This window comes from Scardinius erythrophthalmus (genome assembly GCF_964197995.2).
Source record: "Scardinius erythrophthalmus genome assembly, chromosome: 16".
NCBI lineage: Eukaryota > Metazoa > Chordata > Actinopteri > Cypriniformes > Leuciscidae > Scardinius > Scardinius erythrophthalmus.
In genome coordinates, this window is record NC_138236.1 from 34,842,702 (window position 1) to 34,861,179 (window position 18,478).

An 18,478-nucleotide genomic window follows, 5' to 3' on the forward strand; every position below is an offset into this window, starting at 1 on the left:
ATGCAGCAGGCTTGAGCTTCACTGTGACTTGCATGTGCAGTGTGTGTGTGTGTGTGTGTGTGTTTGCGTGTGGAAAAGCACATTTGATTGAGGTTGTGAGTAGATTTCTTTAGGTTTTAGGTCAGGTTTGGCCCCTTTCACCTCCTCAATGCTGAAGTGTGTAATTTTATCCTCTTAAATACCTTCTCATTTCTCAGATTAATATGGAGAGACATTTGTATATTGAACACCATGTCTCTGTAAAACATTGATCTGATTGTTTATGCATCGTGACCAGCCCGACACAGCAACAATGACTCAGCAACAATCTTTTTGATTCATTATAAGAGCCATCACAGGAGTCACTTGACTGGAAAGAGTGAGAGTACTTTGGAAGTTCATCTAACATGGCAGAGAAGCTGTGGGTGATGATTTGAGGATGCTGTAATTCTCATTTATTGTGCCTGATGAAACAGCGATTCACCCTGAAAGCTGAGTCACTGTCTGCTCCTTGTCCAAGGTGGTTTTTGCCTGTGATCCAGCAAGCAGACAGACAGCAAAGTGAAACATTGAACAAATGCTAACATCAGTGTAATGCAATTAATCTCTCTCTCTCTCTCTCTCTCTCTCTCTCTCTCTCTCTCTCTCTCTCTCTCTCTCTCTCTCTCACATATAGGATGGAGATTATTGAAGCATTCACATAGCAGACAGACGCCAGGTGTTGAGCTGCACAGGTTAAATTGCTAACGTGAGATGTTTGTTATCTTGCACACACAGACACACATGTGTGAATATGCAAAGGACAAATAAAAAAATCATGTACATAAATTACACACGCATTCAAACACACAAGCACACACAGTTACGGAAAGATGTCAAGAGTATTAACACAAAAAAACACGCTACTTCCTATGGACCTTCTTAGCTCTACAAATAAAAAAGTATCATTTTTCATACAAAACAAAAAAAATATATATGTTAAAAAATAAAAGAGAGAAGACCAGCCACAGTAAATGACCATAATCAGGTTTAAATAATTAAGCTTAAAATAATCTATTTAAAGAAAATAAGAATAGTTTGCATTAAAGCAATGATGATAGTTACAGTATTATTATTATTATTATTATGATTATTATTGTTAGAAAAAAAAAACATCGTAAGATTTCTACTTTTTCATTATAAATGGGACATAAGGGGACTCAGAAGCTTCTGGGCAAGTTTTAATATTTTATCTTTTTATTTATTAATTTATTCATATTTGAAAAACATGGTTTGGGGTGAGGTCTTTTGGTTTTCCTGTTTTTTAAAGAAGTACATTAAAATAATTGTAAAACTTTGTAACTTATTGAAATGTGAATTACAATGATGTTATTTATGTCAACTTTTTTGATCAAACTTTTGTTTCTAATTTAAATAAAATAAAGGTATTAAAATAATGATGTGTCACATTTGTATGTGTTATGGACTGAGATGTGTGTAACAGTGAGAAAGCGTGTGGCGATACTACATTTAGATACTGAGAGTCTTATATGTGATGTCAATGAACCAGGTACTTTGCCTGTAGACTCTTCAAAGTGGAAAAGACACAAAGCTGCACCACTAGAGGGATCCACTGTCATCACCTGACAGTCTGACACACGTTCGCAACGCAGCACAATACGACTACAAATGCATTGCATGTAATCACAGACTAACACACACATTTTGAGAATAAATTCACTCTCTTAATCCAGTTCTATGCAAAGCATGGTAGGAACTAAAATCCACTGCCTAGTATCAGTTAATGCAGCAAAAATTATTCAAGCAGTCCCAACACAAATGGATTAAGTACTAGTGGACTGAATACAATAAAATGAAGTAGTGACAAAATATTTGCTGAAACTTGTTCCTGGATTTATCTGTGTAGTCTATTTGTCTGTGCCAGTGCTTAAAACCTCATGCACATGCAAACAATATCAAATCAATGTTTCTTCTTCAATAAAACAGCCTTTTTTTTTATGTAAACTCTGCAAACATAACTCACACTGAATATTAATAGCAAACTTGTTGAAGATTCGCAGACAGGATGTCAATTCATTAAGTGCTAAGCTGTTTCCTCACGAGTAGCCAGAGGTTATTAACTGACGTCCACTCAGAAAAGGCCTCTTATCTCCTCACCGGTATATTGCAGCGTTGCACTTTTTTTGCTTCCTCAGAGGCTCCCCCTGTTGAAATCCCAAAAAAATCCAGGCTTGTTCATTGGCCAACATTTGCGGGGCGGGCCAATGAGAAAACCTGTAGGCAGCTCTTCCTAATCTCAACCAGAGCCAACCAGTGAGTTTGAGACGGGGTTAAACATTTGTGCAAACACTTCAGTGCATTCCAATTTGTGTACTCATGCACTATTCTAATGCATTTGTAGTATAAACAGTTCTAGTAGTTGTTACAAAAAGTGCACTTCAAATACATGGATGATGCACTTATTTAACTAAGTGTGGAATGTCAGACACTCAATTTTGCAGCTTTACTTCCTTAGCCAAAAGAGAAGGGCTGCATCTGAAATCGCATCCTTCCCTACGATATAGTAGGCGGAAAACTGTGTGTGACAAAAGATGTATGTCAGAATTCACAGTCCTCATAAAAGAGTGGGCAGAAAGTACCCGGATGACTGACTTCTTCCGGTGAGATTCTGAAGTGTGCATACGATGGACTTTACTATCCCATGAGGCCACGGGAGAGGATTTATGAATGGCAGTGAAGCGAGTTGGTCACATGATAATGACAACATGGTGAATGTAGTAGCCTACGTCCAGATTACATTCATACTACACACATTAGTAGTCAACATTTGAAGTGGATTAAAACCTTTCATAAGTTACATGAATTTTGAACAAAACCCGTTCTTGTTTTAGGACAACTTCAATGAACTTTTTTGATCCACTTCAAATGTTGACTACTGTATATAGAACACACTTTTTAGCGGTCTTGAAGTATTTACTTATTCAAAATAAGTAGCTACTCAATAGTATGCGATTTTGGACACAGCCAAGGGATGTCAGACTACGATGTTGGATGAAAACATTACACTTTTAAACCTCATACACTACACTATAGATGGCCTAGTTGAGTAGTCTACAGTGCGTATAAATTTGTCATTGGGACACAACAACAATCATTTAGTATGTATGTATGATATCAGTTAATTATTTAACTCGCTGTTATCAGTTCTTTGTTTATGACATGGTCATAAAGTGTGGGGAACATTTAAGGACAGGCTATCTGGCAGAAGATGTTTTTAAAAAGTAGGCTATGTCATTTCTACCTAACAGTTGGCTAACGTTCTGGCAAAGTTATTCCAGTAACGTTCCTTCAAAGTTATCTGGTCTTTAATAATGTTCTTAAAAAGTTAGTAGGCCTACAAAACAACTTTTTTTTCTGAAATGTTTTAAATATTGAACTAACATTTTTAATTTATATTTTTCTAATAATAGCTATAATAATAGAACATAGCTTTTCGAATCCGGAAGAGTGTGATGTCTCTCTCTCTCTCTCTCTCTCTCTCTCTCTCTCTCTCTCTCTCTCTCGTCTGAGCGTCATGATTTTTAAGTCCCGCCCGTTCCGTTATTCGTCTCTCTGTACCGACGCCTGTCCCACTCCCGTGCGCTCGCGCTCATCCTCGGTGCCAAACGGAAGAAACTCTCTGAAACGGCTTTGAAATCCCACAATCAGGAAATACCATTCAAACTCGCCACATCTGGTGCTTTGGTGAGCACTTTCTCCGTTAAACCGATTCTTACCAATTTGAAAACTTTTCTGTCTTGAGAGAAGAGATGTGGGTGGTAAACAGTCTGGCCGAACCGCAAACCCACTAACGGAGCCGAAAAACCAGCAGAGAGTAAACAGCTTCTGGAGCGACGAACATCACCACGGTCCGCTGTGTCTGTTGACCGACTGAAGTGAGTCCCTCGCCTGTTGTTATTACAGGGTGTGACATTTATTACAGCAATTACTGTGTGTGTGTGTGTGTGTGTGTAGCCTACCTGGTAACGTTACTCCCTGTACTTAACGGGGACCAAATGTTTTTTGCTCTCCGTGTGGAAAACAGCTTATAAATCATAAGAGCTCATCATAAAAGCATTCTGAAAATGTAAAAATGCAGAAAGTTTTCTGTGAGATGGGTAGTTTTAGGGTCAGGGTTAACTTAGGGGATTGAATATAGGCCTACCGTTTGTACAGTATAAAAACCATTACGTCTATGGAGAGTCTACGTAAAGATATATAAAAAAAAGTTGTAGTGTGTGTGTGTGTGTGTGTGTGTGTGTGTGTGTGTGTGTACTTAACCATATTTTGGGGAGAAATTTGTATCCAGAAGTGAGCTAAACCTACCTGACAAGACATCTTTTTTTTTTTGCTATGTCTTTAAATACTAGCTGTAGGCTATATAAAAACAATACAAGTCTATGGGATGTCCCCATTTATAAAGCTATTAATTATAAGTAAATGTGAACTAGACGTGAATTAAGGATGACTGGTACAGTTTTGGAATTTCTGCCTTGTGTAAGGTTTCTTGCCATAAATTGCCATAAACATCAGCCCAACACATGATACATTTCTTTAATACTGATATATATATATATATATATATATATATATATATATATATATATATATATATATATATATATACTATCCATATGAACAGGAACACATGTAACACATGTAACACATGTAGACTAATTGAGGTAAAATAAGTCCAAAAGTCATTGAAAAGTGTAAACTAGTAAAAAAAAAAAAAAAAAAGAAAGAATAAGAAAAAAAAGGTTTCAGGTCTAAAATTACTTTTAAAAAAGTACTCTGACCTAAAAACCCACTGACCCATTTCCTTCTTTTTTTCTTTTCTTTTTTGTTTGTTTGTTGGTGAGCGGTGCCATTTGAATGAAAGGCTTGGGTGGCCCCATTACCCATAAATTGACAAACACACATTTAACCTGCACAAACCTTTGTTGGAATCATGAATATGATGAATTAATGCAACAAAATAAGTACCAAAACAAATGTTTTTCTATTTTCAGAGTTAGGTGCAACCTAAACCACATTTTTGTGGTTGATTAGGGGTTGCACAATTGAAAAGGTTGGGAAACACCAATTTAGAGCAGAGCATACACAATGGTTCTCTATTGTAGGTTAATCATTTTCTTCATTAGCTAAGCCTTTGAGCACTGTCCCAATCACCCAAAATCATGCTGTCCCATCTGTGTTTTGGTGGATGGGACAAAATAAAAACAACCTAATTCTGAAAATAGAAAAATGAAATTAACGAAATTAATGAAAGATTTTTTTGCAGTAGTGCATCATATTCATGTTTCCATCAAAGGTTTGTGTAAAATAGTAGCTATGACAATTTTATGACCAACGAGGACATCCAATTTAGATCATGTGGTTTCACAGCTAGGACTTTTTTTTCACTCATTAGGCGAGAAAAACGATCTCGTTCACAGTGATCCACGAAAACGACTAAAAATGCTGTGTTCTGCTGTCAGGCCAGTAGTTGGCGATGTCACTTTGTTAAGAAACCCTACGTGCCTATAGGCTGAACACGTAATAGGCATGACTTCACTGTTTTCACAAATTCAAATCATGTTTTTGTAGTTTATATGGAGACGATAACGGTATCGTTTTCAAAAACTTGCACTTTGAATCCTGTTTTCAAAAGTTATCTACTTTATATTAATATACTATATTTTATTAATGTATTTAATGCTCTTATTGTGCACATATATATTTTACATTGTCTTTATAAAAAAAAAACACCTGCATGTAATTACAGCTGTATTTAATGTCTGTAATTACATCTATAATTGCACTGTTGACCTTTCCCTTAACCCGTGGATTAAGAGTTAAGGGAAAGGTCAACAGTAATTATAGATGTAATTTAAACCTTAAACCCACCCATACCACCAAACCCGTTCCTAACCTTACCCATATCCCTCCCAACGTGAATATATATATATATAACTTTTTTTTTTTTATATATATATATATATATATATATATATAAATAATTTTTTTTTATCTAAGTAGCCTACATAGTTAATGATATAATCATTGACCAAATGTTCTCTTTATTTAATCACTTTTGGCATTGCATCATATCTAGTATTTTCTAAGAACTCACACAGTATTTTCTAAGAACTTATTCTGTTTGTAGTACATGAACGCTGTACATCTTGAAGCAACAAAATTTCTCCAGGCATATTTATTTCCTAAATTTGATCAGTCAGTATGAGTCCACTTCACATCCTCCACAACTCATCAGTCTCCCCTTACTTATGGAAACCATCGCATGATTTTGGTGATTTTGGTGCTCATTTTAATCAGCGGGCGTCTTTCCCTCAACACCAAGAAGGCTTTCTGTCTCAAAATCTACAGGTGTTTAAGTGCTGTGATTGGTGTTTGTTGCTATTTAGTGGGAAAATAAAAAAAAGGGGGAGTTGTTTACTACAGGAGGACTTTAGAGGGGCTTTCGCACCGGATAGTTCTAGGAACTTAGTTCTAGGAACGAGCCACCCGGGTGGTTCACCGAGGACTAATGGCTCTCCTAGGAACGTTTTCCTGGTTGCATTGAAAAGGACATCAACAGAGATGTTGCTGCAAGAGGGAGCAAGAGGACATGAAGGACAACGAGCCAGTAGGAACTCTGAAGTGACGTAAGCCGCGCTTGTTGTTGTGACTTTTATTTTGAACTGAACACACAGCACTCGCATTCTCCATGGTCATTAGTTTACGATCTGTCTAACAGTCCTGTCTAATACGTTATTAGATAGAACTGTTATACATAGAAAGACAATATATGAAAAGGTATTAGCATATGCCGTGTGGTTGATGTCCAGTGTTGCTAGCTGAGCAGAAATACATATAATCATGTTTCTCTTGGTCCCCTCAAAGTTGCGTTGGATTTTCTCCTCGGTGTAAAGGTTAAGAGGCCCATCTATCACTGTTTCCCATGTTCGTAGAGTTAGTTTGTAGAGTAAATATATAGGCTATAATCTGTGCGTTTACACCATAGACTGTAAAAAAATATGGACGACGCCCCTTCGCTCTCTTCCATTGGTGAGAACTGAAGCCGCCAGAGTCCCGATATGGCGCTGACATATTGGAACTTGAGTCTGCGCAGTAGCGATTTCGGGACCAGACCTGCGCAGTAGTGAGCAGGAAGTAAAGCCGCGAAATCAACGCTCCGCCTTCACTCTCGCAGGGAAAGTGCATTCTGCACACTTTTTTAAAAAATTGATTGTAGTACGACAAGAGGTTTGTTAAAATAAAGTAAATACAATCTCCTCAGTCCTCTGAAGATCCCGAAAAAAATGTCCGTTGGTGCTTCAGTGACTACTTCGCTCGGAGAACCTGTCAATCACAGCTGTCAATCATGACGTTACACCACCGCATCACGTAACTAACTAAACACCAACTTATTTTGGAAACAGATACTAGAACTTACATCAGCGTGATAAAAACGACAGCAAATGAAAGAAACCACCTTTGGAAAAAAGATATTTGAATTGTAATTTAATTGTTTAGTTGGTCTCGCGTCCCGTTGAATAACATGGGGAGGCGGGGCTTATGACCTATACTAGGACCAGTCACCGGGGGGCGATCGAGACGTTTTGGCTTCACTTTTCAGGGCTTGTGCGGCACGCTTGGTTTACACAGCTGTTTTAGAAATGGCGGGTGCTGGTGTCTCGCGTGCGTTCAGCCAATCAGTGAACACTAACGTCACTGGTAGTTCCTATAAGTGCTGGTTTAGACCCGACTCTGAAGTAGGAGCTACATTAGTTCCTCCAAAAGAGAATTCCTAGAACTAAAATCGTTCCTAGTTCCTGCAGTGCGAACGCGCCAAAATCCGGGTACTTGTCTTCCGCCAATAGTTCTAGGAACGAAAGCCCTAGAAAGCTCCTTAGGTGTACCTTACAGTTAAAAATGTAATGAAATATGTATTTTTAATTTAAATAATGAACTGTTTTTAAGGGTAGAGTTGTAGGAACGAGCCACCCGGGTGGTTCATCGAGAACTAATGGCTCTCCTAGGAACGTTTTCCTGGTTGCATTGAAAAGGACATCAACAGAGATGTTGCTGCAAGAGGGAGCAAGAGGACATGAAGGACAACGAGCCAGTAGGAACTCTGAAGTGACGTAAGCCGCGCTTGTTGTTGTGACTTTTATTTTGACGGCGCTGAGAACGCCAGAGCCTGAACACACAGCGCTCGCATTCTTTTTAATTTAATTTTTTTTATTTAAATAATGAACTGTTTTTAAGGGTAGAGTTGATTAGAGTTTATACTAGTAATTTAAAGTTGGTATTAAACAGAAGTTGTGCTTGTCTTTTCCCTAATGTGACGTATATCAGAGTGAAACGGCTTCTGGAACCAGAAAAAAATGCAGGGCGGAGCTTGATTTTGTCCGTGGGGAATTCATTGGATGTTTGTGGTTTGCTATTGGTGGATCTCATGTGAGTGACAGGTTGCCCCGCCCTCGTGCCAGTAAACATGTCATTAGAGAAGAGAAGAGATGTCGCTGCAAGAGGGAGAAGTTATTTTGATTGAGAGGACATGAATTTTTATAAACATTTATAATAAATACTGCAATATTCCATAAAAATATTAGAATTGTCTATTTTGATTTCATGGTGACTTTAATGGGAATCCCCATTTAGACAGCCAGATAGACACGTGCAAGTGTGTGTGTGTGTGTGCATTCATGTCCACTGAGCTGGATTGTATGATGGACCACAGTTCAAGAGTCCATGTGTTTTCCTTTCGTCAGCTCTTTCTGTCCATCTGCTATGAAACATTTACCCAGCACTCACTTCATGAGGCTGCAGCACACAGAGATTTCAACTTACATTGGAACTTTCTCAAAATAAATAGACATGTGACTAATAATGTGACTAATAAACCATCAGCTAAAGGCCAGCATGACACGTCACCTCTTTAAACATCTGCTCTTATACCTTTGACCTGATTAATACAGAAAGAGGAGATCCGTTGTCACACTTTACCCCAGAGAATGATTCTCATGCTAGGTTCATTTTTAAAAAGTCAAACGTCCCTCAATTAGCCGGGCATGTTGGCACACTGCGTGGGGTATGTTGTCACAATGGGATCTTTCCTTTAAACAGGCTAAACAGCAAAAGTCTTCATTAAGTCTCATCATTCACAAGCTTTCAATATGACAAAGGTCGTGGGTTACACTTTACAATAAGGTTCCATTAGTTAACATGAGAACTTTTCAACATTTACTAATACATTATTACAATCAAAAGTTAATGGACCTGAGCTGCATGAACTAACAATGAACAGTGTTTTTATTAACAACGTTAACAAAGAGACGATAAGTACTGTAATGTATTTTTTGTTAATGCATTAACTAATGTTAATAATTTGGACCTTATTGTAAAGTGTCACCAACGCTTGTCTAGGTGTTATTACTAATAACCCATCATTAAAGAGATGCAGTGGGAATCTCAGTGCCAGAGCTGTTCAACTTCAGCTCTGAATGAAAATGCCTGCCATTATTTGGCTTGAATGTTTTCCATTTAAAAGCACAACGTGAGCTATAAAACATTTAAAATGAATTCAAAGTCACATTGAAATGAGTCTGATTTTAATACTCAAATGAGCAATGCAAAATCACTCCCTCAATGTTCCATCTTCATGTGAGAACATCTGCGGCTAGATGTTCAGATGTGTTTAACACACTTTTTCCTACATCCAGTGATGCTGTTTTAAACTTTCCATTCATCATCTCTGGTTTGATGGTTTGCTGTATGAAGTTAAGGGTTGCTCCCATCAGGATTGTTTGGCCTGATTACTGACAACTGGAAGCAGTGTCTGTCATGACTATTTAAAGCCTTCTGTTTAGTATTAGTTATTATGATTTATTTATTTAGATATTCTTAACAACCTTGCATGTTAAGTATTAAAACTAAGAGATGAGAAAGTACATGCTGGTGATCAGCAATGCTGGATTATATCATATCGGACGAGTTCTGAGTATGGGTTACCATACTTGGCCGTCACGCAGTCAATATTTTACAGTATCCTTGTTGCATGTACTTACTATATTAATAACAGTAAATTATGCATATGTACCCAAACCCTAATCCTAACCTTATAGTAAGTACATGTAGTTAATTAATATTACTGAGTACTTAAAGGGGTGGTTGATTATGATTTCACTTTTCTAACTTTAGTTAGTGTGTAATGTTGCTGTTTCAGCATAAACAACATCTGCAAAGTTACAACGCTCAAAGTTCAAAGCAAAGGGAGATATTTTCTTTATAAGAAATCGCTTTTTAAGGACTACAACAAACGGCTGGTCGGGACTACACGACATTCCTCCAGGGTTAGTGACATCACCAACCCTAAAATTTACATATACCCCTCCCCCTGAACACGATTTATAGATTATCAAGACAGAATATGCTAATCAGTTACTAGAAGATAGACACATCAGCTGCATAAGTTCATCAACTAACCATTCAGAAATGTCCTGTTGCTCTACATCAGGCGTTCTCAACCCTGGTCCTCGAGGGCCACTTTCCTGCAGAGTTTAGCTCTAACCTTGATCAAACTCACCTGTCTGTAGCTCTCTCGTAATCCTGAAGAGCTTAATTAGCTGGTTCAGGTGTGTTTGATTAGGGTTGGAGCTAAACTCTGCAGGAGCGTGGCCCTCGAGGACCAGGGTTGAGAACGCCTGCTCTACATGTTGTCACTTTTTCTTGAGTCTCTCCATCATTGTATGACTCGGTTTGAACATAAAAGGCTTAAAGTTTTAGAAATTTTCAGTGCGTGTCTGTTAGGGGTGTAACGATATTCGAACCGAACCGAAAAACCGCGATACAACAGCCACGGTTCGAACCGCGATACTCTCATGTCGAACCGAACGCGCCCCGCCCCCCGCCCCCTGCTGCCCAACTCTCACTTCACTTTGTCACAAAACTATTTTTTCTTCCTTGACATTTGATTAAATAGTAATTGATGAGTACACTTTTAACAACTAATAAGAGCTGTAGTTTTAATAAATATTATTATTATAATATTATTTACTAAATAAAGTGCATGTCACGTGATTTGGGTGATCGATCACGCTCGGGAGTTTACATACGCACTTCAGGATGGCAACTCCGCGCCACGGCATATTGTGATTGAAGACCCTGCGGTCACAACCACTGACTGATATTGATACAGCAGCAACAGCAGCAGTGCTGATCACGAATCTTGAGAATGATCACCGACACCTGTCATCATCCAATATGATGACATATCACAGCTTTTTTTAATCATTGTTTGATTTGCGAACATAATTCTTTGCCGTCTGGCCGCTTCCGCTTCAGGCCTGACTCGTCTCGCGCTAACGGTAATTCCCTTTCACTGTCCACGTTTTGATTTCGGCAAATCACTTTTGGCGAATGCAAACAACGTGATTATTGTTCATGAGTCCAACATCCAGCCACGCAAGAAAATATGTAATCTACCTGAGGGAATAATATGCTCACAAAACATTTCTGATTATTATTTGTTTAAAACGGTTTTGTCCACTATAACACTAGTATAACACTATAAATGTACTGTCACTTTTGATTAATGTAATGCATCCTTGCTGAATAAAAGTAGGCAATTACTTTCTTTAATTACTTTCCCCAAAAAATAATCTTAACCTCAAACTTTTGAACTGTAGGCCTATGTATAATGTTAAAAAAGCTTTCCATTTCAGATAAATGCGGTTATTTTGAATGGTGGTTTGTTTGTAATGTGACATATATTTTTTTGTATGACATTAAAATTATTTTTAGAATTAAATTGTACATAAATAGGTTAAGCAATACAAATGTGTTTGTCTGATAACCTTTTAAACATAGCCTATACTTAACTACAGTTTGCAGACACTGAAATTATGTACATTGTGCGATACAGTAAATATTTTGAGTGTCCCTTATTTTCCTATAAAGAACCACAATTGTCCCGCATTTTACTTTTCTGAAGTTGGCAACCCTACTCAGGTGTGTTTATTTCTGACTAGTCAGTGGAGACATTTAGGCTATTTCATTTTAGTTAACTCAGGTGTGCTAACTGCTCTAAAGAAAACATGAAGCCAATGTATAAAATTAATAAAGTTAAGTTAAATTATTGTTGTTGTTGTTTTTATTAAGTTAAAAGTGAATCTAGTGTTATTATTGCTGGTGGTGCCCTGCCATGAACCCTGCCCCCACAGCAAACAGAACCGAACCGAACCGAACCGTGGCTCCAAAACCGTGATATGAACCGAACCGTGGCATTGGTGTATCGTTACACCCCTAGTGTCTGTGTGAGGTAAAAGGACACAAGCTGTTGTAGCTCTGCCCCCTGTGCCGGGAGCAGCAGCTCATTTGCATTTAAAGGAACAGACACAAAACAGTGCGTTTTTGCTCACCCTCAAGAAGTGACAATTTTAACATGCTATGTAAAAATATCTGTGGGGTATTTTGAGCTAAAGCTTCACATACACACTCTGGGGACATCAAAGACTTATTTTACATCTTGTGAAAAAGGCATTATACCACCCCTTTAAATGTATAATTACACTGTAACAAAGACGCCTTAAAATACAGTGTAACCAAACTCTTTTTATTATCAAGCACGTCCCGCAGTTTAGCAGCAGTAGACTTCATTTTACATACAACTATCTCTGATTTAGCTGATTTGGACATTAAGTTTGGGCTTTTAGGGAGGAACAAAAGTGCACCGCTGTGGAGGAAAGAAATGTCCGCTAGACGGATTGTGTCACAATAATCTTTTCTCCTTGATTATCATATTTTCATAATCGTTAGATGCCAAAATTGAAAGTAGAATTCAATTAATCTCAGCCCTAGTTTCTTGCTGTCATTGCAATGTCTCTGTTACCGACAGTTGAATTTCTAAACGGCCCCGTTCTCTTTCTGTCAGACAGTCTTAGTACTTTAAAAACGGCTCATATTCCTTTATATGAAAAAGCTTTCAAATGTCTGACAAGGTTGGTGGTGTTAAAAGGTTTTTTGTGCTTTCTGCCCCGTGGGATTTCCTTAGCACACACACTGCAAAGTGATTGTCTGGTAGAACTGTCAGATCGGTGAATTTAGTGAAGTCATTTTAGCTGCACGTAGAAAAGTTTAGTGTCTTCTGATCAGCCTTTATAGGGACCACTGATGAAACTGACAATGAGAGGACTGACAATGTCTGATTCAATTACAGGAGTATATAGAGTTTCAAAAGGCCACGTTCAGACTGCAGGCAAAAGTGGCCCAAAAGCACATTTTTCCCCTGCTCATATGTGACTCAGATAAACACTGATTTCAGTGTCCTCCATGTTTATGTCTGTATGATAGCGTTCTGCGCTCCATCTCGTTATTGATCTTTTGCGCATGCTGGTCAGTTTCGAGACCATGAGCAGTTCAAACTCTGATCTGATATTAGCCACATTGAAAAAATAATGTAAACAGCCAAACAAAATCTGAGCAATAAATCATACTTGAGTACTGAGGTTTGCAATGAACGAAGCCAAAGATATCTATTCAGTCTGTGCAGTGTTATTATTCTAAAGTAGTTCTACTAGTTTAGTCTTTGAGCTCACAACGTTTCCTCAGAGGTCTTCACGGCAACCCATCAACTGAAATATATTACTGTTGTAGAATTTTGCTATAATCCTAATAATAATAATAATATAAATTATTGTTAAAACTATTTTTTTTAAGGAATAATCAATTTTTCTACCATGTTTTAATTTTAACAGTAAAGCTCTGTTGCAGCGCTTTGACAAAAAAAAAATTGGATTAAAAGATAAATTAAATTAATGTTTCATGCCTTCATTTGACTGCCAGAAAAACACACTTAATAGAAATTAATAAAATAAAAAGGAAATGTAATAATGTGTTGTTTTTAGGAATTCAATTAATTAGACATGCTTTTGTGATTATTACAATTTAATTAAACCATTAAAATGGAATCTGAAAAACTTGAAACTGAAAACAGAGAATTTGGTAAAAAAAAAAAAAAAAATGGAATTTCAGGGGGAAAAATGATTTCATATGGCCCAAAATATGTAACTTTTAATACATTGTTTTTTAATTTGTATTCATGATTTCAATTAATCAGACATGCTTTTTGATGAATTTTATTTTAACATTTAAATGGAGAGAAAAAAATAATTCTGAAAAATTCAAATGAAAAAAAGCAGAATTTGAAGAGAAAAAAAAACGGAATTTGGGACAAAATAAAATGGATTTCATAGGGCCCTACTCCAGAACAGGAGCAAGAACTCTTTGACACGGGATCCCTGTGGACTAGAATTAGAAACCGATGATTTAGTTGATTGACAGTGGACATGCTATTATACAGACACACTGGTGTTGGTTCAGCTGCCTGAACAGACATATCATCAGCAGAAATCACCCCGCTATACAGCCTCACCAGGCAGAGTAATTACTACACACAACAAACCCGTTTACACAAGACCAGTGATAGATATTTGACTCCCAAATATTTATTGCTCTCTTTACAAACACTGACCAGGCTGCACATACTGCTGTTGATTAATTTACTCGGGTTCAGTTCTGGCTCATCATTGACCGGCATGAATGACTAACAAACCACCTCAGCATTACTAAGCAAAACCTCAACAGGTGGAAATTTGACAGCTCCTCCACCTGGTCTCGTCCGTCACTCGAGTTTGTTGAAACAGCTGTGATTCCACGGATTACAGTGATGTTAATGAGCCAGGAATGTAATTATGCAAATTCTCCTTGCAATAGTAATTGTTTTTGTTTTGCTGAAGCAAATGATGTGGTGCTTGTCTGTGCAAAACCCAGGGCCTCGATGGTGAGGTGTTGTTGTTAGTGGTTTCCAGTGCTGTGTCCCAATTCGCCTACTTCCACTATGCCCTATGAGTACGTACTGTTTTTGTGAAGAAAAATACATACTTTTGAGTGTGTAGCAGAGGAGCATGCAAGCTTTGGGACATACAGTACTACTAATTGCGTCTTTAACACTTAGTTACATGCATCCTGCCAACGTTTAAACTAGGGATGCACGATATATCGGCCACCATATCGGTATCAGCCGATATAAGTTAATTTTTAATGTTTATCGGTTTCTAAGAAAATTTGGCCGATATATTAAAGCCGATAAATAATGGGTTATTTCCTACAGCTGATGCAGTTCAGATGTGCACTGTTCGCCATGATAGTTTTAGATTGCTTGAAATATGATTGGAATCACTTTGAAAAGGAAAATGCAGTTAAGATACGCAACATGCAAGTCTGTCATATAGGCTACATAAAATTATAATGAGAACATCATTATAATTGTGTGATTGGGACATAAGACTTTTGTTTTTGTAATTGGGCTCTCAAAAATTAGGCTATTTAAAAATTCAAATTTAGATTTATAGACCAACATATCGGTTATCGGCTTTCAAATGTAAAGAATTATCGGTATCAGCCAAAATGTTCATATCAGTGCATCCCTAGTTCTGTCAGGGTTTGGGTTGGTGAAAGTAGCGAGGACTCAAGTGCAGAACAATGGGTATTTATTAAGTATAAAATAAAACAAAAACCACCCCGTAGGGGAAAACAAGACAGGAATCAAGACTTCGATTAGACTTGGCATGAACACAAAACAAGAGGCGACGACAGACAAAGTTAGATGACGAACCAGCACAGGACTGAAAACACAGGGAGAATAATTAGGGAGAGCAAGCAAAGCAGGCAACGAGGGAGAACAGGTGGGGCAAATGAGTCAATAATCAGGTAACAAGATGGGAGGGGCTAAACGAGACATGTACACGCAGCCAGCTCATAAGCTACGTGTTCACACAAAACATGACAACATGAAAGCACATGACACACTAATTCTAATTCTGAATGCTATTTAGGACGGATAGTATGCAAATTGGGATGCAGCACATGGCATTGCTATGTGGTTGCTATGATGTTCTGAGTGGTTGTTGACATGTTATGCAGTTGCTAGGTGGTTTTTTACTGCTTGAAACGGTCCACCCTCAAGTCTCTCCTGGTCTCTGACTCAGCTCCGTCTTTCAGCGGAAATCTGGGGGATTTTTTTTTAAACCTTTTTTTATTCCTTTGCCACACACAATCATGAGTATAATCGCTTAGAAAAGCATGCTTACAAGAGTCGTGAGATTTAATGAGTAGTCTTAACATTGAAGATATTTAATTTATCTTTTACAGATCAATACTTCTTGATTTGGTTGATTTTATGCCCTGTGAGTGTTTCTTAGCGAGTGCAACAGAGTTCTGATTCTTCATCAATCTGATCAACTGATAATCTAATCAACGCTCAATGCTCATCGTAATCTTGTTCAGTAGTGTAAATTCAGAGGATGGCCAGTGTCAGAGCATTTGACCTTGTTGAATAAATCATTTGTCGGACCTAGTCTTATCTATTGTCTGATGAGTCAAACGCGTGGCATAGGCATCTTTAGTGCTCTATATATAGACTAAGGAGTCTTTGCTGAATAACTCAATGGACAGCTCTGTTAAGGTTTTAAAAAACTCTGAGAATCATCAGACACACACAATGTATCATTCACACACACACACACACACACACACACACACACACACACACACACACACACACACACACACACACACACACACACACACACTCTCTCTCTCTCTCTCTCTCTCTCTGCCAATGTCTGCATGAGTTTCCAGCACTCAACAAAACCATGTTCCACACAAAATGCTTTACATACTTCCTCATGCTCTTACTAGACACACAAACACACACACACACACACACACACACACACACACACACACACACACACACACACACAGACAGACACACACAATGCACTGATAGGTTCAGCAGAGAATGGCCAGAGTGGAGTCACATGACCTGAGCAGCCAATGAGAGTTCAGGAGCAGAGCTGTCGTGAGCGGGAAGGGGCGTCTGACCCTCACATGTGTGTCTGACTGTGCTGAAAAGGAATGCTTGCATTAACACAAGTTCTGAATCAACACAGCAAGAGCGTTAAACTGAACGTTATCTGATCAAACTCGTGGCATGTCCACAGTATTGATGCATTTCACTTCTAAAAACACCTTGGTGAAAAGTAGTGTACTTTTAAGTGGAGTACTACTTATTATTAGGGAAATAATATGCTTGATCTGAATGTAATGCTTTCGGACACATGCTAATTGCAATTAGATGTTTTATTGATTAAATTCATTTTAAATGCAATTAGCTGAACTTTAGAGTGCTTTTTTTATCCACTTAAGTTAGACTTTTTTTACAATTACATCTAATGTCTTTGAAATATGGATAAAGTGTACTGCTGAATACTGACAATAATTTATTTGCTTATGTCATTTATTTAATTAAAGCTGCAGTCCGTAGCTTTTTTGGGTTAAAAAGTATCCAAAATAAATTTTTGAGCAAGTACATAACCAGCCAGTGTTCAAAACTATCTGCTTGCCTTAGCTCGCTTCAAAATGTTAAGCTTGTAATAATGTTTTAATGCCAGTGGTACTGGTGGATTTCCGCGGGAAATTCGAGCATGTCTTTGTGCCATTACGTCACATCTGTACACATAAAGACGAGTCTCGGCTAGTAGGCTATGAGTGTGAGGATGTTGGAGGTGGAGATTTATAGCCTTTTCTCGCAGCACTTGATATAATTAAACTTATCAATTTGATGGCGGATCCAGAAAAGTTCAAACGACAATCACCAGTGACAACTGGAGATTCACCCGCTGTAAAACGCGAAAGACTTCGGACTTAGGAGAAAAAAAGAGACTGCAACCGGCCCATGCAAAAACAAGGACAAATATCGGAAGGGCATTAAATGTAGTCACGCAATGATGATGTTGTTAACATTAACAATTTGAGAACAAAGTATAATTTGCACAGTTTGACGTGATATGATAAGCAATCATTAGATTTAATCTGTGCGATATACTGCAATGTTTTTTTCCATTAGTTGGTCAGAACAAAAGTGGATGTTACTTACTTGTTCAGACGAAATTTCCCGGTGAAAATTCTTATGTTGGTCATACTTCCAAAAAGTAGAATATGTGATTGCGAATGACAGTATCCACACCAGCGGTGACTGACAGCCACACATTCTCTTCAAAACATTAGATTCATCCGCGCTGTGCCGTGTCGAGGCACAACCCACGTAAAGTTGATAATTCCGCGAATAACTGCAATTGCAGATTTCGAACAGAGATGGCGACAAAGAGGAAAAACTACAGACTGCAGCTTTAAATTACTAAGACACATTTATTTTGTAATGATGAATTTATTACATTTAAAGTCCCCCTGTGGTGAAAATCAAGTTTATATGTCTATGTGGTGTTTTTAATACGCTTTAAGACAAACCATGTGCAAATTCATAATGCGACACCATTGCTGAGTATTTTCTCCTAAAAACTGCAGTGAACCAAAGACAGTCTCAAAAACACGGTTTGAAATCGCTGGTGTT

The 18,478-nt window shown here is 37.8% G+C and overlaps 1 protein-coding gene across 2 annotated transcripts in view; it reads left to right on the plus strand.

Moving 5' to 3' along the window:
* Positions 1-3,546: 3,546 nt before the first annotated feature.
* Positions 3,547-18,478, plus strand: part of cers2b (ceramide synthase 2b) — a 40,899-nt gene continuing 25,967 nt past the window's right edge. The window contains exon 1 of one of the 2 annotated variants that reach the window (XM_081388407.1): positions 3,547-3,914. The gene's annotated coding sequence lies outside the window, so the exon portion shown is untranslated. The remainder of the gene's footprint in view (positions 3,915-18,478) is intronic. The other variant, XM_081388408.1, reaches the window with a different exon arrangement.